Source organism: Bufo gargarizans, chromosome 7, assembly GCF_014858855.1.
Source record: "Bufo gargarizans isolate SCDJY-AF-19 chromosome 7, ASM1485885v1, whole genome shotgun sequence".
NCBI lineage: Eukaryota > Metazoa > Chordata > Amphibia > Anura > Bufonidae > Bufo > Bufo gargarizans.
The window spans coordinates 161,078,414-161,093,508 of record NC_058086.1 but is presented as its reverse complement, the minus strand read 5'-3'; the positions used below and the strand labels follow the sequence as shown (position 1 = coordinate 161,093,508).

The window sequence follows — 15,095 nt, the reverse complement described above, 5'->3', positions numbered from 1 at the left end:
ATAAATATACAGTTTGTGTCCGGATGTTGCCTGTCTTAAGAAATATTATTCTTTTGTGAAAAAAAAAAAAACTGCAGAAAACATATAGAATTTAGTTTAATGATTCAATCTACTCGCTATTATGCATCCAGTGATGTGTAGCAGAGAGAATTGGACTGCTTCACACAGAATGTCACATCAATTAGAACCCAATTTTCTGCAATAAAATGTTGAAATCTTACTTTCTGTCTTCTGCAGAACTCAATTATTTTTAACGCATTATACAAGGACATCGCACAATACAAACTCATACTTTATTTTTGCAAGTAGTAGATGGATGGAGTGGATGTGAAGGGTATTGTCTGATACTGCTGGAAAATTAAATCAATGCACATTGGGGCAGATTTGCTAATCTTGTCTAATTGTTAAGGCTCGTTTACAGGCCCAGAATAGCAGCAGATTGTCAGGAAGAATGCTTTCCTTCCTAAGGCCCCTTGCAGACGAGCATGTCCGGATTAGGTCCGGATGCGTCCTCGTGCATTGTGGCAAACCCGCACGAGTAGGTACGCAATTGCAGTCAGTTTTGACTGCGATTGCGTTCCGTTGTTCAGTTTTTATCGCGCGGGTGCAATGTGTTTTGCACGCGCGTGATAAAAAACTGACTGTGGTACCCAGACCCAAACTTCTTCACAGAAGTTCAGGTTTGGGTTCAAGGTTGTGTAGATTATATTATTTTCCCTTATAACATGGTTATAAGGGAAAATAATAGCATTCTGAATACAGACTGCATAGTACAATAGGGCTGGAGGGGTTAAAAAAAAAAAAAAAATTTTTAACTCACCTTAATCCACTTGTTCGCGCAGCCGGCTTCTCTTCTGTCTTCTTTTGTGAGGAATAGGACCTTTGATGACGGCACTACGCTCATCACATGGTCAGTCACATGATCCTCCACCATGGTGATGTATCATGTGACGGACCATGTGATGAACGTAGTGCCGTCATCAAAGGTCCTATTCCTCACAAAAGAAGACAGAAGAGATGCCGGCTGCGCAAACAAGTGGATTAAGGTGAGTTAAATTATTTTTATTTATTTTTTAACCCCCTCCAGCCCTATTGCACTATGCAGTCTGTATTCAGAATGCTATTATTTTCCCTTATAACCATGTTATAAGGGAAAATAATAATGATCGGGTCCCCATCCCGATAGTCACCTAGCAACCGTGCGTGAAAATTGCACTGCATCCGTCCTTGCTTGCAGATGCTTGTGATTTTCACGCAACCCTATACATTTCTATGGGGCCTGCGTTACGTGAAAAACGCACAAAGAGGAGCATGCTGCGATTTTCACACAACGCACAAGTGATGCATGAAAATCACCGCTCATGTGCACAGCCCCATAGAAATGAATGGGTCAGGATTCAGTGCGGGTGTAATGCATTGCACCCGCGCGGAATACTCGCCCGTGTGAAAGGGGCCTAACAGTTGGCTACTTGCTCAGTGGATGTGAAGGCTGCATGGTCACCTCCACAGTATGAGGACGAGCGGTCGCTATTGCAGCTACATACAGCTGCATTGTTTCTGAGCAGCACTGTCTAGTCTAGATTAGACCAGTTTATACAGTGCTATGGAAAAGTATTCATACCCCTTGAACTTTTCCACTTTTCTTCACATTACACCACCAAACTTAGGGCTCATGCATACAAACGTATTTTATTTCTGTGTCTGTTCCATTTTTTGGTGGACCGTATGCGGAACCATTCATTTCAATGGGTCAGCAAAAAAAAGGAAGCCACTCCGTGTGCATTCCATTTCCGTATTTCCTTTCCTATTATTGTCCGCATCACGACAAGGATAGTACTGTTCTAATAGGGGCCATTAGGGGAATGCAAACGGACGACATCCGTATTTTTTCGAGCCGCAAAATACAAACGGTGGTGTGCATGAGCCCTTAAATGTATTTTATTGGGATTTTTAGTGATAGACCAACACAGAGTAGAAAGTATGTGTGAAGTGAAAAGGAAATGATACATGGTTTTTCTAAAATTTTAATGAATAAAAATCTGGAAACTGTGGCTTTTTTGCCCATTCCTTTTTTACAAAGTAGTTCAAGCGCAGTCAGATTTTATGGAGGGCGTCTGTGAAAAGCAATTTTCAAGTCTTGTCAGAGATTCTCAATGAGATTTAGGTCTGGCCCTTTCTAACACATGAATATGCTTTGATCTAAACCATTCCATTGTATCTCTGGCTGGATGTTTAGAGTTGTTGTCCTGCTGGAAGGTGAGACTCCGCCATAGTCTCAAGTCATTTGCAGCCTCTACTAGGTTTTCCTCCAGGATTTCCCTGCATTTAGCTCCATACATTTTCCCATCAACTCTGACCAGCTTCCCTGTCCCTGCTGAAGAAAACCATCCCTACAGCATGATGCAGCCACCACCATGCTTCACTGTGGGGATGGTGTGTTCAGGGTGATGTTCAGTGTTAGTTTTCTGCTACACATAGCATTTTGTATTATGGCTTGGTTTCAAAAATTGCTTTCTTCTTGTTACTCTTCCATAAAGGCCAGATTTGTGGAGTACACAACTAATTGTTGTCCTGTGGACAAATTCTCCCAGCTGAGCTGTGGATCTCTGCGGCTCCTCCAGAGTGACCATGGGCCTCTCTAATTTGTGCTCTCCCTGCCCGGGCTGTCAGTTTAGGTGGATGGCTATGTCTTGGTAGGTTTGCAGTTGTTAGAGCCTACAATAACCCAAAAACAGTACCTCACTCCCCAACCTACTGCAACTTGTACAAAAAATACCTCCTGACGAAGCCTACGTGGCGAAACACGTGTCGAGGTTGAAACAGTGGGGGAGTCGTGTTACCATTCTACAGCAGCAACATGGGTAGGTAACTTGGTAGCTGGATCAGGGTGGGACGAGAGGTTTGCAGTTCATTGTTATATGCCATCTTTATTAGTAGTACTGCACCGTCCATTGACACCTCACAGCATCCCCGGACAGAGGTTGTGAGCAATAGTCAGTAGTTGTTTTATACTAGGGGATCAGCATTTGCACCCGCAACTACACTTTTGCTCACGGCCTCTGGTATATTGTTGTTCTCTGCTGGGTATGGTCACATTATCCCCCATTGTGATTCTCCACATTGTATAGCCCCTTGTGGCTCAGTCTCCATGTCCTGTCCCAATTGAGCAATACCTGTAATGATCATGTGATTTATATTGAATAAAATGAGATTTTTTACCTTGAAAAAATCCTTGCTCTTTTTTGTACAGGTTTGCAGTTGTGCCATACTCCTTCCATTTTTGGATGATGGACTGAACATTGCTCCCTGAGAGGTTCAGAGCTTGGGATATTTTTTTATAACCTTTTTTTTTATATTAAATATTTTTATTTTCATTTTCAGCATATAAAAATACAAGAAAACAAAAAAGATAGACAGTGTAGATACAAAAATATGCACAAACGTATGTTACATGATTATCATTAATAACATCGGAATTCTATCCTTATCTTGTTTCATTTCACATAAAAAAATATATATAAAGAAGCAATATAAGCACTTTTTCTGTCCAGGCCAATTTTTCTAATATATCCAAGCACCACTATCGAGATCTCCAGTGGGGCAGTGCACCCAGTTGCTCTGGTAAGCTCCTGAAATACCTGGGTCCAATAAACCTGCATAGGAGGACAATACCAGATCAAATGGATAAAATACGCATTGTCCGTTCTGCACTTCCAGCATCTAGAATCCTTTGTTTTAAACATCCTGCTCAACACCCAGGGAGTTATATAAGTTCGATGGAGAATAAAAAATTGCGTCAGCCGGAAATTGCTCGATATAGTGCTCCTTTTTATACTTTTATAAATACATCTCCAATCTAAAGTATTAGACTCCACTTCTAGTGCCCATTTACTTTCACTTTTAAATTTGGTCACACCCCCTAGCCCCCTCTTGATTTTTTGATATATCTGTGAAATTGATATTTTAGTCCCGTTACTGTGATAGCAGAATTCTGCAAATTCTGAGTGTTTAGTGGTTAAATATTCTTTATTCTCAGTTAAGTCAAATGCGTGCTTTAATCGGAGATATCTAAACCGTGTAAGAGTGTCTATATCTATACTAAGCCCCATTTCCTCTAATGTCTTGAGCTTTTCTTTCACCTCTATCTGTGAGATAAACTTAATACCATTTTTTTCCCAAAATACATAATCATCTAACCTCTGAAACTCACCTAGATTTATATTTCCCCAAATAGGGGTAATCCTTAGTGAATGATTTATACCCAGTAATTTTTTAACGTTAACCCATATTAAGTGCATAATATTACTAATTGGGCACCTCCTGCCCTTTATTTTTATGATCCCAGTTTCTAGGACACTAACAATGCTATATTGGAGACCTTCGAACTCGCCCACCAGGAAACAACGCAGTCTGTCATCCTCCAACATTAACCACCAGGGGCGGACTGACCGGTCGGGCACTTCGGACATGGGGGCCCGCCGCAGAATAACATAACACCGGGCCCCGCTCACTGTAATACTAATATTCATATGTGAACAACTTGAAATCCTCTGCGATCCTCTCCCTCTGAGCTCTTTGTACTCACAAACTCAGTAGCAGGCTGGGTGGCAGCGCAACTCACTGACGTCACACGCCTGCTTCATTCATAAAGTGGGAGGAGCAGGCGCGTGACGTCAGTGAGTTGCGCTGCCGTCCGGCCTGCTACTGACTTTGTGAGTACAGAGAGAGAGAGGATTTCAAGTTGTTCACATAGGAATATTAGTATTACAGTGAGCGGGGCCCGGTGTAATAGAATACAGTGACTGCACCGGGCCCCGCTGCGATTACAACACCAGATGCCGGCCCCCAGACCCTGTATTGGGGATCATTCACTCACAGGGACACTGTTATGGGGGAATCTGTGGATGACACATATATAGCATAAGGTGCTATACATGTGTCACCCACAGATCCCCCCCCACAACAGTGTCATCCACAGATCCCCACAACAGTGCCATCCACAGAGCCCCCATAACAGTGCCATCCACAGATCCCCCATAACAGTGCCATCCACACAGCCCCCATAACAGTGTCATCCACAGATCCCCACAACAGTGCCATCCACAGATCCCCCATAACAGTGCCATCCACAGATCCCCACAACAGTGCCATCCACAGATCCCCCCCACAACAGTGTCATCCACAGATCCCCATAACAGTGTCATCCACAGAGCCCCCATAACAGTGCCATCCACAGAGCCCCCATAACAGTGTCATCCACAGATCCCCACAACAGTGCCATCCACAGATCCCCCATAACAGTGCCATCCACAGATCCCCACAACAGTGCCATCCACAGATCCCCACAACAGTGCCATCCACAGATCCCCCCCACAACAGTGTCATCCACAGATCCCCATAACAGTGTCATCCACAGAGCCCCCATAACAGTGCCATCCACAGATCCCCACAACAGTGCCATCCACAGATCCCCACAACAGTGCCATCCACAGATCCCCCCCACAACAGTGTCATCCACAGATCCCCATAACAGTGTCATCCACAGATCCCCATAACAGTGTCATCCACAGAGCCCCCATAACAGTGCCAACACCTTTTGGTTCAAATTTTTTTTTCATTTGGCTATTCCCCACCCCTCTTGTAATTGTTCCGCTACTTGTGGGCTGCGCGGGAATGAGTTCAGTCACTTCGGTGGGCAATCCCGTCCTGCAGCGCGTGATCCCGCAAGACCTGCCGCTGTAGGTCACGGGTCTCACTGGATAACGTGCCACAGGATGGGATTGCGCACCGAAGTGACTGAACTCATGCCCATGTAGCCCGCAAGTAGCGGATCAGTGGAACAAGTACAAGGTGGGTGGGGGGATGATCTGTGGGGTTGCCCAGACGGCTAGGCCCTTCACAGTAGTTATTAACCCCTTTCAGCAGTCCCCCATTCACTGAAGGGGGGACTGCTGAAAGGGATTAATAACTACTGTGAAGGGCCTCCCCCCCTTTCACAGTAGTTATGCCCAGATATGTGCCCCCTTCACAGTAGTTATGCCCAGATATGTGCCCCCTTCACTGTAGTTATGCCCCGATATGTGCCCCCTTCACAGTAGTTATGCCCCGATATGTGCCCCCTTCACAGTAGTTATGCCCCGATATGTGCCCCCTTCACAGTAGTTATGCCCCGATATGTGCCCCCTTCACAGTAGTTATGCCCAGATATGTGCCCCCTTCACAGTAGTTATGCCCAGATATGTGCCCCCTTCCCAGTAGTTATGCCCACACTGCTTCTAACAGAGGCTCACTAATGGACGCTGAGATTAGATCACCCCATACGAAAGCATTGAATCAATGCTTTCCTATGGGGAAAAATTTGACCCTGGAGGTCATCATGCAGGGTGTGAGGATGTCCAGCGTCAGATACCAGACCAAAGGTCTGTTTTAATCCAGGAAGCCCTCTATAACATTGCAGCTCGATTTGCAAAAGGGACACTGTACCCAGACCACGTCAATGAGCTGAAGTGGTCTGGGTGCCTTTTGTGTCACTTTAACTTTGAAATCTTATTAAAGATTGTGTAGGGTGTGGCTGGAGGCGGGGCATGGAGACGGGACAAGGGTGGGGCTTGCAGCAGAACATGGGTGGGGCCTGTAAGAGGGCCCTTGATTTATTTTGCCCGGGGGCCCTGAGGGTTCTCAAGTCCTCCCCTGTTAACCACTGAAGCTGGGATGCATAATAGTAGCCTCAAAAACAGGGGACGGACAAACCACCATCTTCTTCATCTAACCACAAATATTTTTTTTTCAACCTAACCCTTTTTCTCCCCCATATAAGATCATTTATCAATCCTTCCAATGCATAAAAAAAATGGTCCCCTATCCACACAGGGCAGGAGGAGAAATAATCTGCGGTAACAGGACCATCTTAGTAATGGCAATTCGATCAGCCTGTCGAATCAGTAATTTTTGCCAGGTGCTTGTTTTATTTTTAACCCTTTTAAGCAGAGGGGAAATGTTAAGTTCTATATACTCCTGGATCCTCGAGCAAATTTTTTTTCCGAGATATTCAAATGATTCTGTGGGTTTCAGTATTTTGACATTTATATCCTTTCGCATTATTTCATATCCGATTGGGAGCAACACCGATTTTGTCCAATTCACCCTGAAGCCAGAGATTTGACCAAACTGGCTTACTATCCCCATCAGGTATGGGTATCACCGTTGACACCCCCCCTTCTAAAAAGAACAGGATGTCATCCGCATATAGACATATTTTATCTGATGCACCCCTTCCCCCAAACCCCCTGATTTTATCATCTGCTCGAACCTTGCACGCCAGCAGTTCGACAAAGATAGCAAACAATAATGGGGAGAGTGGGCACCCCTGCCTGGTTCCCCTTTGCAATGTTACCGACTCTGATATCACACCATTGATTTTTATCCTCACTTTCGAGTTACGGTAAAGCAATTGTACCCCCAAGTTCAATTCATGCATTATTTTCCAGAGGTATGCCCACTCCACCCTGTCAAACGCTTTTTCCGCGTCCAAAGACAGGATGGAATGGGCACCCTCCCCGCTCATCTAGATATTCAGCAAGGCCTGTCGAATATTTGTTTGGACCTGACGTTTTGGCACAAACCCTGATTGGTCTGGGTGTATTATTTTTTCTATGACTCTTTTTAAACGGTTTGCTAATAATTTAGAAGCATATTTTAAAATCGGTGTTGAGAAGAGTGATGGGGCGATACGAGTCCACCTTATTTTCATCCTTCCCCTTTTTCCCCATCAGAGTTATTACAGCCTCCGATAGAGAGGCAGGGAGTTCACCCCTGTCCATTGATTCATTGAGGACCTGCAAGAAGACTGGGAGAATAACCTCTCCGTATCTTCTATATATCTCAAAGGGGAGACCATCCAACCCGGGGCTAGAGTTGCCCTGTATAGATTTCAAAGTATCCCGTAGTTCCTCCAGTTTAATAGGACCATTCAACGCTTCCCTATCCTCCTTGGAGAGTCTAGGGAGCGGTACACCCTCCAGAAAGAGTCTCATGTCGCCACCCTTTCCCCCCACTCCCTCCGAGTAGAGGTCCTTCTAGTATTTAACAAATTCCTGCTCAATTTCTCCCTGGTTGGATGTCATCCCCCCATCTCTCCTCTCAACACTCTTAATTCTGCTGCCCTTCTTTTGATTCTGTATAAGTGTGGACAACAGTCTCCCTGGTTTCCCAGACTCCCTAAAGTACTGTGCCCCCTCAAAAAACACTTTTTGTTGTGCCTTATCTGCCAGGTAATTTTTTAATGAGATTTTTGCATCTTCTAACTGACCCGTCATTTCAGGGAGGTTATTTACCAGGAGTTCTTCTTCTATTTCCTTTATTTTGTCTCCCAGCTCTCTCTCCTTTTTGGCAAATTCACACTTTAGCCCCTTAATTTTGCTAACAAGGATACCACGTAGGTATGCTTTAAATGCATCCCATACGTACCCTATTTGCGTGGATCCTAAATTAATTTGCCAATACTCCTCTATATCTGCACTGATGCCTTGCTCCCTATTAAGTTCAGCCAGTGCGGATTCAGGCGAAAGTACCGCCTTTTTAGCCTAGAGTTTGTTTTAAATGTCAGGCTAATAGGGGAGTGATCTGAGATACTATTGGCCTCATACCTCATACTTAATATCTGATCTATCAATTCCGGGCTAGCTAGTGCCAAATCTATTCTTGACATTATTTTACTTCCACGACTAAAACATGAAAACACTCGCTTGTCGTCATAGAGGTACCTCCACACATCTATTAGTACTAACTCCTGGGATGTTCTTTTAAGAAGTGTTTGTTGGCTTATATCATATTTATCATTTGAGATCGCCGAGTATCTGTCTAACTTACTATTCATAACGTTGTTGAAGTCATCCATTATTAATATAGGGCATTTACCTCTGGAGTCTGCAAACTCCACCAATCGATGGATAACATATAAGGAAAATGGCGGGGGTATATAAACAAAAGCTAAAATGCAAACTATACCATTCCACTGGCAATAAAGGAATACATATATACCCCTATCGTCCATCTTCTGATCAAGTGGGAGGTAGTCTACTTTATGATGGATATATATGCTGACTCCACATGAGTAGGTAGATAAGCATGAATGATACTGGTACATAGCCAATTTCTTCATAAATAAGTTTGTCTTATCCTTTGTATTATGTGTCTCCATTAATCCCACTATTGCCGGGAGATGTCTAGTAACAATATCAAAGACCATAACCCTCTTAACCTTATCTCCTAGTCCATGTACATTCCATGTCATGATCCTACTCATGTGGGCCTCCCACCTGCTTTTTAATTTTTTTCATCCCTACTAGACTCCCCAAGACAACCATTCCAACCAGCTAGCCTCTTCTTCACTTCTCTAAACTCACATCTTTTTGCCTGTGTTGCTCTAGAGTAATCTGGATATATCTCTATATTATTTCCATTAAACTCTATTGTCTGCATTTTCCTTTTGGTTCTCATTATTGCATCTCTATCCTTAGAACTTAGTATTTTAGCTAGGATTGCCCTAGGCGGGCCCCCTTTTGGGGGAGGTCTCCCCGGGATCCTATGGGCTCTGTCAACTGAGAACCATTGGGACAGAACCTCTTTTTTGAAGCTGTCCTGTAACCACTGCTGGATAAACCCCGTTATATCCTCTCCTTCCACTCCCTCTGGGAATCCCACTAATCTGATATTTGATCTGCGGGACATATCCTCCATTGTGGTGATTCTCTCTAAAAGGATTTTTTTCCCCCATCTATGTCTTCTACTCTTTTTTTTATTCCTTCTAAATCCCTTTTCATTCCTCCAGAGGATATCTGCAGATCTTTAACCTTTTCCCTAACTTTATTCATCTCCTCCTTGATAAGAGAGAGATCCACCTGTGCTGATGCGATCTTCAAAGTCAATTCCTCCAAACTGTGGTTAGACTTTTGTACTGCCCCCAAGATTTCCACCAGTTTCTTATCCACCGAATTTATTGTTTCCTCCATACACTCTCCACTACCTGTCCTCTTGTCCACCCCACCACATTCTTCTGTGGCCTGTAGTTCACCGCCCTCCCTCTCGCTTTCCTTATTTCTCTAAGCCGGTTATTGTGCTATTACCCTTTCCTCCACCCGGCGAGGAGGTACCAACAGACAGGCTCGGACTGGCCCACAGGGGTACAGGGGAATCCCCCGGTGGGCCCCTGAGCAAAGTGGGCCCCTAGTCTCCCACCCCCTGCACAAGTGGCACATAACACATTAGACTTACTGCACTACATACATACAGTACATGTACAGCACCTCAACCAGCCTATGTTCATATAAAAAAACTTGTTATATTATTTATTATATTTGAATGTATCCGTACGGTGGGCCCCCAAAATGAATTTTACTGGTGGGCCCTAGGTACCCCAGTCCGACACTGCCAACAGACTTTGTATTATATGCTTTTGGGGGCATATCTGCAGCCACAAAAAAAAGGGGAGAGGGTGCACACAGAAAAGGGGAACGACACACTGAGGGGGGAAAGGCCAAAAATCACTGGGTGTAAAGAGAGTAGAGAGCAGCAGATCAGTAGATCTTTTTATACTAATCCAGACCAGGCTTCCCCATTTACCAGGCCAACCTTATATTCAGCAAATAAACCATATAGGAAGGGGGAAGAAAAAAAAATAAAATAAGAAAAACAGCTCACGGTCCCGTTCTTTTGAATCCCAGGCTTCTCAATCCGCCGTTCTTTTGGTTCTTTCAATCACCGGACCCGAGGCAACAAGTACGTTTTTTCACTCCAGCATTAAAGATCACTGTCCAGAAACACTGATGTCCTCATATGTGATCACATAAAGGAAACCGGAGCGATATATTGGCAATACCCCCACTCTTGATTTCCCTTACTTTGGGGCCGTTTCAATTTATTTAGGGTAGTCAAGTACACCTCAGTTCATATTGAGAGTCCAAGATATTCCTGCGGTGTTGCCTGTTGTTTAAACCCCCTCTTCTCCGCCTCACCCCATCAGCAGCTTAAGCAACACTGAGCCCAACACCAGTCGAGCGTCCTCCTGCAAGGCCCGCTTCTTACTACAGCTTCAAACACATAGGTGGACATTTGCAGTTTTCGGCACCTCTGCACATAGCAGCAATGATCAATTCACCCGCTCATCGATGCACTCAGGCAGAGGGGAAAAACAGTAGAGAGGTACCTGTCCTTTTGTCCGCCACCTGGCAGGGTCTCCGCTCGTCCGCTGCTTCAGACTTTTAGTTGAGGGGGAGCAGCTACCGCTCCTCATACCGTTAGGTAGTGGGGGAAGCCGTGAGCTCACGCTGTGTCCAGTGTATGCTGCCTCAGTACCGCCGCCGTAGGTCGCTCACAACCGCTCTTTTCCGGCCGGGACCGCAGTCATCTCATTCCACGAGGCGCAGCTCCAGGGCTTCCAAGGCTCCAGGGCGTCTCGGCAATCCATCAGCGGAGAGCAGCCCTAACTCCGATACCAAGGCCCGTGGTGCACGAGGAGAGGGGTGGGAGGAAGCGCGGCACGCCCACATTTTTACGTCATGCCACTATTTTTTTTATAACCCTACCCTGCCTTTACACTTCTCCACAACTTTATCCCTGACCTGTCTGGTGTGTTCCTTGGTTTTCATGATGCTGTTTGATCACCAATTTTCACTAATAAACCTCAGAGGCCTTCATAGAACATCCATAGTTATACTGAGAATAAATTGCACACAGGTGGACGCTATTTACTAATTAGGTCACTTCTGAAGGCAATTGGCAACACTTTTCAGATTTTTATTAACATTTTTGAAAAACATGTATAATTTTCTTTTCACTTCACACATCCTTGCTACTATGTGTTATTCTATCACATAAAATCCCCATAAAATATATTTAAAGGGGTTCTGCACTTTGTTTAAACTGATGATCTATCCTCTGGACCCCTGCCGATCAGCTGTTTGAGAAGGCACTGTTTACCGTTGGCCCAGTGACGTCACGACTAGTATCAACTTGCCTGGGCGGGGCTAAGCTCCATTCAAGTGAACAGAGCTTAGCCGCGCCCAGGCCAGTGATACTAGTCGTGACGTCACTGGGCCAGCAGTAAACAGTGCGAAGGCCGCGGCGCTGCCGGAGCACCGCTGCCTTCTCAAACAGCTGATCGGTGGGGGTCCCGGGTGTCGGACCCCCGCCGATCAGAAGCTGATGATCTATCCAGAGGATATATCGTCAGTTTAAACAAAGGGCAGAACCCCTTTAAGTTTGTGGGTGTAACGTGAAAAAATGTGGACAAATTTAAAGGGTCTGAATACTTTTTCAAAGCACTGTATTTCGCTTATTTGACAAAAAGAATTTTGTGTCAAGATTTTGTTGCATTTTTGGCACAATTAGCTGCATCCTAATCCATGACCCCTTTTGGTAGGCCGCACCCATTTTCTGGTAAGTCATTCCCCATTATTGGAGGAGTCAACAAAATGTGTCTAAAACATTCACATGAAAAAAAAAAACTGTTAAAAACGGATACACTGTCAGTTTTTCATGGCCGTTTCCATGAGTGTGTGCATCCATTTTCTGGCCATCAGTTTTTAATGGCCGTTTTGCATCTATTTTGCATCCACATCTGTTTTTAATAGCCATTAAAAATGGCTGTTAAAAACGGATGTAATTCAATGGCTGTTTTTTTTAAAAACCAAACCCCTACAGTTCCCACAGTATACATAATGCCCCCCTTAGTGTCCCCTGGACATTCAATGGTCCTCCATGGTGCTCCAATATATATAATGGCCCCCACATGGTGCTTCAGTATATATAATGGCCCCCATATATTTCCCCAGTATTAATAAAGGCCCCCAGAATTTATAATGCCCCCTCCGTAGTCCCAGTATATATAATGGCCCTTAAAGTTTCACAGGATTTATAATGGCCCCCCCAAAGTGCCCCAGTATTTATAATGGCCCCCACATAGTACCCCAGTATATACAATTGTCTCCCATAGTACCCCTACCCCGGCAGTGCTAACAGATTCTTTTAAAAAACGAACAAAAAATTACTCAGCTAATCCACTTGCACGCGAGGGAACGCTTGCTCTGCACAGGATGTGACATCACAACGCTGGGAGCGTCAGGTCCTGCTGCCTTCAGAGTGAAGCAAGTATTCCCTCTCGTGAAAGTAGATTAGCTAAGTAGTTTTTTGTGGAGATCTCTGGACTCATATGTGGTACAGGGCTGCTTTTTGCTTTGTTAGAAAGAGTACTTTCTGATTTTTTTTTTTCATTAATCATGGGATAACCCCTTTAATGATGGAAAATGTTTACTATGCATCGTGCGTTATTTGATAACATCAATCACACTGTAATCGTCTGTCCAGCAGCTGTAGTCCGTGGTGAAACTGCTGAAATGGCACTTTAGCTGAATGTTCTTAAGTAATCTCTAGTCCAAATGGCCAGTACCTTATGAGGCTAATTTACAAAAGCTTTATGCCAGGTTTTTAGCGTTAAAAATGTTGGAAAATTTGGCAGAAAATAGCATTTTGCACAAAAATTGTGCCTTTTTGTTGTTTGGGTCCGCATCTGAGCCGCCGTTTTGGCGGCTAGGATGCGGACCCATTTACTGTCCGCATCCGTTGCTCCGTTCCGTGGCCTCGCTAAAAATAAAAAAATATAACATGTCCTATTCTTGTCCACGCTTTGCAGACAAGAATAGGCATTCATATTGAATTGAAGGCTGTCTGTTCCGTTCCGCAAATTGCTATCCGTGTTTTGCGGATACGCAAAACACACCACGGTTGTGTGCATGAGGCCTTACAATTAGGCGGCGCTTGGTGAAAAGGGGGCACATCGGCCCCAAACATTAAATGGCAAAAATTGGAACTGAAGTCACCAACCTCCTATATGGGGAACATTTCAGATTCTGGCGCACAAAAATCACAAGAAGCAATAAATTTATTATAAGACCCGCGTCTCTTAATAAATCGTCCGGAACTCCCTCCAGCTGCCTTTTACTAAGGGCTCATGCACACAACTGTATGTATTTTGCAGTCCACCAAAAAACGGATCCGTAAAAAATATGGATGACTTTCGTATGCATTCCGTATTTTGCGTAACAGAACAGCTGACCCCTAAGGGTTAATGCACACGACCGTATGTATTTTGCGGTCCGCAAAAAACGGATGCGCAAAAAATACGGATAACATCCGTTTGCATTCCGTTTTTACGGAACTGAACAGCTGGCCCCTAATAGAACAGTACTATCCTTGTCCGTAATGCGGACAATAATAGGACATGTTCTGTTTTTTTGCGGAACGGAAATACGGACATCCAGAAATGTAATGCACACGGAGTGACTTTCGATTTTTTTTTTGCGGACCCATTGAAGTGAATGATTCCGCATACGGTTTGAAAAAAAAACGGAATGGACACAGAAAGAAAATACTTTTGCGTGCATGAGCCCTAAGGGTACTTTCACACTAGCGTTAGAAAAATCCGGCAGGCAGTTCCGATCTGGAAATCCGTATGCAAACTGATATCTTTTTTTATCCGGATCGTTAGACTTTTGCATTGAATTACCGGATCCGTCTTTCCAGTATCATCCGGAATAACGGTATTAATTTTTTTACAGCTAGAAAGCATTGCGCACACGCAGACTGGAAAACCGGATACGGCGATGCAGTAATTTCCGGAGCACTTCCATTTCAATGGAAATTAATGCCAGATCCGGCAAGTGCTCTGGGATTTTGGTCAGAAAAAATATCACAGCATGCTGCGGTATTTTGCCCGGTTAAACACCGTACAAGGGACGGAACGGAAGACATCCTGATGCATACTGAACGGATTGCTTTCCATTCAGAATGCATTAGGACAAAACCTATGCGTTTTCAGGTATTAAGACCCTTTACCAGATTTCAATACCGGAAAAGAATAACGCTAGTGTGAAAGCACCCTTACTGATGTGGGAAACGCTGGTCTTTAGTAAAGGAGCCCCAATATCTTTTTCAGAAGATTGATAGTGTCCTGGGAGGCATTATGCACTTGCACTTAATGCTATGCACATTTGTGCAACAAGATTTTATTTTAAAGGGCTTCTGTCACCCCACTAAAGTCA

General features: G+C 44.3%; 1 protein-coding gene across 1 annotated transcript in view; it reads right to left on the bottom strand.

The window, feature by feature from the left end:
• Positions 1 to 15,095, bottom strand: part of EPHX4 (epoxide hydrolase 4) — an 80,319-nt gene that overhangs the window by 39,567 nt on the left and 25,657 nt on the right. The gene's annotated exons all lie outside the window — the stretch shown is intronic.